The 8,799-nt window shown below is 46.7% G+C and overlaps 1 non-coding gene across 1 annotated transcript; it reads left to right on the top strand.

Annotated features, from left to right (window-relative positions):
- Nucleotides 1–5,528: 5,528 nt before the first annotated feature.
- TRNAG-UCC (transfer RNA glycine (anticodon UCC)) lies at nucleotides 5,529–5,601 on the top strand. Its single transcript has one exon. It is a non-coding gene; the product is annotated as a tRNA-Gly (tRNA).
- The last annotated feature ends 3,198 nt before the right edge of the window (nucleotides 5,602–8,799 follow it).

Raw genomic sequence — 8,799 nt, 5'->3', positions numbered from 1 at the left:
GTTCAGTCTCTCAGTCATGTCCGACTCTTTGCGACCCCATGAATCGCAGCACGCCAGGCCTCCCTGTCCATCACCAACTCCCGGAGTTCACTCAAACTCATGTCCATCGAGTCAGTGATGCCATCCAGCCATTTCATCCTCTGTTGTCCCCTTCTCCTCCTGCCCCCAATCCCTCCCAGCATCAGAGTCTTTTCCAATGAGTCAACTCTTCACATGAGGTGGACAAAGTATTGGAGTTTCAGCTTCACCATCAGTCCTTCCAGTGAACACCCAGGACTGATCACCTTTAGGATGGACTGGTTGGATCTCTGCAGTCCAAGGGACTCTCAAGAGTCTTCTCCAACACCACAGTTCAAAAGCATCAATTCTTCTGCTCTCAGCCTTCTTCACAGTCCAACTCTCACATCCATACATGACCACAGGAAAAACCATAGCCTTGACTAGACGGACTTCTGTTGGCAAAGTAATGTCTCTGCTTTTTAATATGCTATCTAGGTTGGTCATAACTTTTCTTCCAAGGAGTAAGCGTCTTTTAATTTCATGGCTACAGTCACCATCTGCAGTGATTTTGGAGCCCCCCCAAAATAAAGTCTGATCTGTTTCCACTGTCTCCCCATCTATTTCCCATGAAGTGATGGGACCGGATGCCATGATCTTCGTTTTCTGAATGTTGAGCTTTAAGCCAGCTTTTTCACTCTCCTCTTTCACTTTCATCAAGAGGCTTTTTAGTTCCTCTTCACTTTCTGCCATAAGGGTGGTGTCATCTGCATATCTGAGGTTATTGATAATTCTTCTGGCAATCTTGATTCCAGCTTGTGTTTCTTCCCGTCCAGCGTTTCTCATAATGTACTTTGCATATAAGTTAAATAAGCAGGGTGACAATATACAGCCTTGACATACTCCTTTTCCTATTTGAAACCAGTCTGTTGTTCCATGTCCAGTTCTAACTGTTGCTTCCTCACCTGCATACAGATTTCTCAAGAGGCAGGTCAGGTGGTCTGGTATTCTCATCTCTTTCAGAATTTTCCACAGTTTATTGTGATCCACACAGTCAAAGGCTTTGGCATAGTCAATAAAGCAGAAATAGATGTGTTTCTGGAACTCTCTTGCTTTTTCCATGATCCAGCGGATGTTGGCAATTTGATCTCTGGTTCCTCTGCCTTTTCTAAAACCAGCTTGAACATCAGGAAGTTCATGGTTCACATATTGCTGAAGCCTGGCTTGGAGAATTTTGAGCATTACTTTACTAGCATGTGAGATGAGTGCAATTGTGTGGTAGTTTGAGCATTCTTTGGCATTGCCTTTCTTTGGAATTGGAATGAAAACTGACCTTTTCCAGTCCTGTGGCCACTGCTGAGTTTTCCAAATTTGCTGGCATATTGAGTGCAGCACTTTCACAGCATCATCTTTCAGGATTTGAAATAGCTCAACTGGAATTCCATCACCTCCACTAGCTTTGTTCATAGTGATGCTTTCTAAGGCCCACTTGACTTCACATTCTAGGATGTCTGGCTCTAGATGAGTGATCACACCATCGTGATTATGTGGGTCGTGAAGATCTTTTTTGACCAGTTCTTCCGTGTATTCTAGCCACCTCTTCTTAATATCTTCTGCTTCTGTTAGGTCCATACCATTTCTGTCCTTTATCGAGCCCATCTTTGCACGAAACGTTCCCTTGGTATCTCTAATTTTCTTGAAGAGATCTCTAGTCTTTCCCATTCTGTTGTTTTCCTCTATTTCTTTGCATTGATCACGGAAGAAGGCTTTCTTATGTCTTCTTGCTATTCTTTGGAACTCTTCATTCAGATGCTTGTATCTTTCCTTTTCGCCTTTGTTTTTCGCCTCTCTTCTTTTCACAGCTATTTGGAAGGCCTCCTCAGACAGCCATTTTGCTTTTTTGCATTTCTTTTCCATGGGGATGGTCTTGATCCCCGTCTCCTGTACAATGTGACGAACCTCATTCCATAGTTCATGAGGCACTCTATCCATCAGATCTAGTCCCTTAAATCTATTTCTCACTTCCACTGTATAATCATAAGGGATTTGATTTAGGTCATACCTGAATGGTCGAGTGGTTTTCCCTACTTTCTTCAATTTAAGTCTGATTTTGGTAATAAGGAGTTCATGATCTGAGCCACAGTCAACTCCTGGTCTTGTTTTTGTTGACTGTATAGAGCTTCTCCATCTTCGGCTGCAAAGAATATAATCAATCTGATTTCGGTGTTGACCATCTGGTGATGTCCATGTGCAAAGTCTTCTCTTGTGTTGTTGGAAGAGGGTGTTTGCTATGACCAGCGCATTTTCTTGGTAAAACTCTATTAGTCTTCACCCTGCTTTATTTTGTATTCCAAGGCCAAATTTGCCTGTTACTCCAGGTGTTTCTTGACTTCCTACTTTTGCATTCCAGTCTCCTATAGTGAAGAGGACATCTGTTTTGGGTGTTAGTTCTAAAAAGTCTTGTAGGTCTTCATAGAACTGTTCAACTTCAGCTTCTTCAGCCTTACTGGTTGGGGCATAGACTTGGATTACTGTGATACTGAATCGTTTGCCTTGGAAACAAACAGAGATCATTCCGTCATTTTTGAGAGTGCGTCCAAGTACTGCATTTCGGACTCTTTTGTTGACCATGATGGCTACTCCATTTCTTCTGAGGGATTCCTGCCCGCAGTAGTAGATATAATGGTCATCTGAGTTAAATTCACCCATTCCAGTCCATTTTAGTTTGCTGATTCCTAGAATGTCAACGTTCACTGACACACTGAAACCATACAGCGTTAGATACATTCAGAAGGTCATCTTGACCTTGGGCCTGGGGATGGTTCAGAGCCTCTGCCGCCTGTCGGGGGCTTCTCAGGCATCCATGGTTCAGCCGACACAGGCTGAAGTCCAGAATCCTCCGTGTGGTGCCCTTGGCCCACGATTCACAGCCAGGCCTTTCCGTCCTGTCTTTGTCCTAGTGGGCACCTGCCAGCAACTTACCACCCTCCTCCAAGAGGTTGCTATAGGCTCTGGGTGTTCAGCATCTTTAATTTCCAAAATCAAAAGACACAGTGGGTGGAGGAAACTTCCTTCTTCTCAAAAGCCAAAGGGCTCCCTCCAATCGTTTCCTAGAATTAAAAGAAAAAAAGTATTTGGCTGCATCACGTCTTAGCGGCAGCATATGGGATCTTCATTACACGAAGTCTGATCTTTCATTGCAGTTTACCAACTCTAGTATTGGCGCTGCAGCTCAGTAGCTCCGAGGCATGTGGGATTTTAGTTCCCAGCCAGGAATCGAGCCCAGGTCCTCTGCATTGCAAGTCAGATTCTCAACCACTGGACCACCAGGGAAGCTCCTATTTTCTAGAATTAAGTCTTTCCCATTGCAGTTTCTGCTCCTGCTTTCCACCAAAATGTCTAGGAGCTCCGATTTCTTCCAGTGAATGGGGAGGAGAGAGGAAATGAAGTCTGGTGTTTGTCTTGTATGACAGGCACGAAGCCTTGTTTTCTTAGACCAACCTTATCTAAACGAGAAAATCTGGCTGAAATGCTGTTTTCCTCTTTCTGCTCCTCTCCTTTCCCTACCTATTCTGCCAGGGCTGCTCCACCTCACACCCAGGGAGCCAGAATTTCTGGGGGTGGGGTGGGGGGTGGGACCAGGTCTAGGTACTTTTAAAATTTGCCCCAGATGATTCTAACTACTTCAGGGTAAATACTGTCATTAGGACTAGAAATCTCAGAGGCCAGAGACACGGATGGGGCACGGTAATAGCGACAGTGCTGTCACCGGGACGTCTCATCTCTTTCTTTCCTTTTTCTTATTGTCCTTCACAGTGGCTCCTATTTCAAGCCCTAACCTCAGAGGCACATAATGGCTGCAGCAGCTCCAGGTTTCACAACCCCTCAGCTTCAGGTCCTGAGGAGAGAATGTCCCGCTCATGGCCTACTGCATCTCATTGGTGCTTGCTTTTTCTCTCTCTGGTTAGCATGTCCCTGGTTGTTTTCATTCTACAAAGAAGCTTTCTCCAGCAGATAGACTGGTGTGATTTTGGTTTGGGGTATGTGTGTGTGTGTGTGTGTACCGTTAGAATGGGAGGACCTGTGAAGGAGTGTGGGAGCACAGAGTGAAGCTGAGGCAGGAGGCAGATGGGCACTCAGGGGTAAAATGATTGGATATTCATTACCTATGGACTGAAGCTCCAAGACAAGAATAGCAGGATAATTAAGGAAGGAGGCCGGAGAAGGCAATGGCACCCCACTCCAGTACTCTTGCCTGAAAAATCCCATGGATGGAGGAGCCTGGTGGGCTGCAGTCCATGGGGTCATGAAGAGTCGGACACAACTGAGCGACTTCCCTTTCACTTCTCACTTTCATATATTGGAGAAGGAAATGGTAACCCACTCCAGTGTTCTTGCCTGGAGAATCCCAGGGATGGGGGAGCCTGGTGGGCTTCCGTCTACGGGATCGCACAGAGCTGGACACGACTAAAGCGACTTAGCAGCAGCAGCAGCAAGGAAAGAGACTGGGCCCTACTCAGACCACATATTTCTATTCTGCTACTCAGGAGACCTTCCTGATCACGCATGTGTGGAAAAGGTTCCTTGGAGGCCCAAGGGGAGTTATGTCAAGAGATGTTCCTTACCTAGACGCCTTTTAGGTAAAATCCACCTTGGCTAAGAGGTGCGTGTGCACACATGGGAGAATCCTGAGATATACACAATATGGACTGTGAACCAGGAAAGCCAAAATGATTGCCCAAAGGAAACCCAGACGAAATGGCCCATAAATATGATTCAAACTGCCACGAGGGCGCGACTCAGGGACTTTCCCTCTGAGTCTGCTGTGTGCTATCCACAGGCTCTGTACTCTTTTCCTCTTAATACTTGCTTCACTACTTTCCGCCCTTGTGGAAATTCTCTTCTGCAAAGCCAAAGGGCCAGGGCCCTTGTCGCCAACCTCTGGTCTAGTGGCTAGGATCTGTTCTCTCACCGCTGCGAGCCAGCCTCAGTCTCCAGCTGGGAACCCAAGCCCTGCTCCCAGCCGTTGTGGGCCGAGGTCACCCGAGATCAAGGTTACTGGCTGGGAGAGGGGTCAGGAACAGTTAATGGGAGGGCTAGAGGAGTGAGTGTTCCCAGCTGAGGAGCCAGCAAGATTTATATTAAGAAATATACAGTTAGTCTTCAGCCTGTTCCTGGTACCTCCTAAAACCCTTGGAATTTCTTAAGTGGTAAGAGGATAAAGGTGTCTTTTGTTATTTATAACAAGCCCCTTTCAACTTCAGCTGAGTTTATGTTAATGAGGGGCCTATTGGAAAGCCCCTAAGGATGGAGGTGGGGGTTGCCAGGGGAACCAATCAGAGGGTTGGAATTTTGAGTCTCTCCCACAGCCCACACCTGTTTCTCCTGGGGAGGGAAGAGGGGGATGGAGGTTGAAATAGTTACCAATGGCCAATGACTTAATCAATCATGCCCATGTCTATAAAACTCCTAAATAATAGGGTTCTGAGAGCTTTGGGGTTGGTGAAGGAGAACACAGCATGTTTGGGACTTCCCTGGTGATCCAGTGGTTAAGATTCTGCATTTCCAATGCAGGGGCTGCAGGTTCAATCCCTGGTCGGGGAAGTAAGATCCCACAGGCTGTGTTTCATGACCGAAATAAAAAATAAAAAGAACACAGCTTGTGTCAGAGGGTTTCACACCCCAAACTCCTCTGAGATAGAAGCTGCTGTACTCGGGACCCTTCTGGAACTCACCCTGGGAATGTCTTTATCTGGCTGTTCGTTTGTATCCTTTGTAATAAACCAATAGTCTAGTAAGTAAACTCTTTTCCTGAGTTCTGTGCACTACTGTAGCATGCATGTGCTGCGACCTCATGGACTGTGGTCCATCAGACTCCCAGTCCATAGGATTCTCCAGGTAAGAATACTGGTGAGGGTTGCCATGCCCTCCTCCAGGCCATGGGGACCTCCTATTTACAGCTGGTCTGTTAGAAGCACGTGTGGCAACTTGGACTTGAAAGTGGTGTCTGAAGTGGGGGCATCCTGTGGGACTGAGCCTTTCACCTGTGGGGTCTGAGGCTACCTCCAGGTAGACAGTATCAATATCGAGTTCAAGTGTAGGCCACCCAGCTGGTATTACAGGCTCGCTTGGTGCGGGAGACCACCCCTGCCATTGTCAGAGTGTCCCAAGTGTCCTTTGAGTAGAAAAGTCAAAGTGGACAGAATACGGGGGTGTTTCTGTGCAGGAGCTAATACATGTGCATAACTTAAAAAGGTTTTAAAAGTTAAACATTAAATAGTGCCCTGTGAGGCTTCCACTGTAAAAACTGTCTCCCATTCCCCATCTCGCTGCTCAGTGATAACATTTTCTTTGTTCTTCTGGAAACGTCTTCTGGTTCCTACTTCCACGTTCCAGTGTGTACGCTGTTCTTCCATGATTTTTCCATTTTAGACATTAATGACTTCCTACGCTGGAAGATGGAGATTTACCATTCTTACATCTTCCTTGCCACAGTAGGCTTAATGCTGCACCCCTCCCCCAGATGGCCTTGCCCTAACCTCCCCCCAAACCTGTGAATGTTACCTTATATGGCAAAAGAGACTCTGCAGATGTGATTAAAGTTAAGAACCTTGAAATGAGATTATCGTGGATTATCTGGGTGGGCTCAGTTCAATCACGAGTCCTTAAAAGTGAAAGGCAGTCGAGTAGGTCAGAGAGGTGACGAGGGAAGGTGAGGCAGGAGAGGGTGGAAGCCCTGTTGTTGGCTTTGAAGGTGGAGGAAGGGGGCCACGAGTCAAGGAATGTGGGTGACTGCGGAAGGTGACCTGCTCTCCAGCGATAGCCCGCAAGGAAATGGCACCTTCAGTCCTGGCCGTGGCAGGGGGCTGAATTCTGCCAGCGACTTCAGTGGGCAGGGCGATAGATTCTCCCTGGAGCCCCGGAAGGCATGCTGCTTGGCATACCCCATGACTTAGCTGAGTGAGACCCACATCTGACTTAAGACCTAGAAAGTGAAAGCGTTAGTCGCTCAGTCGTGTCTGCCTCTTTGGGACCACCAGGCTCCTCTGTCCATGGGATTCTCCAGGCAAGAATACTGGAGAGGGTTACCATTTCCTCCTCCAGGGGATCTTCCCGACCCAGGGATCGAACCTGGGTCTGCTGCATTGCATTCTTTACTGTCTGAGCCACCAGGGAAGCCCAAGGACCCAGAGTGTTAAGATAATAAGTATCTGGGGAATTTCCTGGTTCAGACTCTGCACTTTCACTGCCGAGGGTATGATCAATCCTTGGTCAGGGAACTAAGATCTCACAAACCTCATGGTGTGGCAAAAAATAAATAAATTTATGTTGCTTCAGGCCAACAAGTTTGTTCAGCAAATAGCAAGAGAAAATAAACCTCCCACTCTGACACACATACTTCCTCATCACCTTTCCTTCTGATATATTAATAACTATAATTCAAAGTTCAGTGTTTGTGTAAGATGAAACATTGTTCCCAGCTGATCTATGTAGAGTACCAGAATTACGTTTGTCTTCTTTTGTTTTCTTGGAGTTAATTGCTTTTTTTTTTTTTTGGTTAAATTTCCTGTATATTTGTGAATTCAGCCCTAAATATTTGATAACACTCTGTCAGGTGCTTAGTTGCAAAAAACAGATCACACGCTAGCCAGAAGTTGTTACAGGACGTTCACATGCAGGGACAGAGCTCAGACCACAGGGCTGGAGGTCAGGGAGAGGTCAGTCTTTCACCTCTGCTGTCCCTGAAGGTTAGATGCCTTCCCCTCTACCTGCTCTTGTAAAGCAGGTGTCTGTTATTGACACCTGCTTCTTACATTACTTTCCCCAGAAATGAAATGTCACATGGATCTGCTGGTCGCCAGGGCTGAGGTCACATGTCTACACCCTAGCTGTGAAGGAGGCTGGAAAGCTCCAAGTTCATCTGGGTTAGTTGCTCTCTGGATCTGCGGCATCCTGAAACTCCTCACCACCTCTCTCTGGGTTTCTCCCTTGCCTCTCTGCTGTCCTGGACCCTCTGCTTCCTCACTGTAGTGGATCATAGCTGGCTGGATTCTCTGATTGAATGAGTGGGCTTGTCAACTGCAGGCTCCACTCTTTTAGCGGTTTTCACTTCAGTGGTTTTCAATTTTTGTTGCACGTTAGAATCACCAGGGAGCTTTTACAAGGAAGCTGTTTGACCCCTCCCTAACTAATTAAATCACGGGAGGGTGGGGCTCTGGGACTGGTGTCTTTTTAAGTCTCCCAAGGTACTTCTAATTGTAGGTTCTGGAGGACGCTGCTGTAGAGTGATTTAGTTCAGCTGTCTTGAGAAACAGTCATAGCTGACATGTAGGTAGATTCTGTCAACTTGCAATCATTCACAACAAACCCTGAACACGGTGCCCTCCTCTACAACAGAGACGGTGGGGGATAATGGAGAGGAGGTGCAGGAAATCGTGTTTTCTCTGACAGAAGTTAATTCTAAATTAAGTACCCCTGAAAGAGAAGCAGGGAAAACATTTTTATTTGTCATGCCTCCTTCGAGGACACAAAACAACCGTGTCTGCACCTGGAGCTCTTTTTCTCTTGAGTTGGTCAGACTCCCTCATGAAGAATTTTCCATTCTCCTTTTTTTTTTTTCCCTTGCCAGCATCCTGAGTGAGATCTGAGTCAGGGAAGAAGACGGTGGGGGAGGGGGGGCCTTGATATCTGACAGGTAAACTTGGATTTAATTTCCTGTTTTGGGCACGGGTCCTTCCTCCGCAGAGGTCCTTGGTGTCCCCCAGGGTTAAGGTCCTGTTTTACTTTCTCTAGAGCATCAGT

This window comes from Capricornis sumatraensis, chromosome 23 (assembly GCF_032405125.1).
Source record: "Capricornis sumatraensis isolate serow.1 chromosome 23, serow.2, whole genome shotgun sequence".
Taxonomy (NCBI): domain Eukaryota; kingdom Metazoa; phylum Chordata; class Mammalia; order Artiodactyla; family Bovidae; genus Capricornis; species Capricornis sumatraensis.
This window is presented reverse-complemented; position numbering and strand designations above follow the sequence as displayed.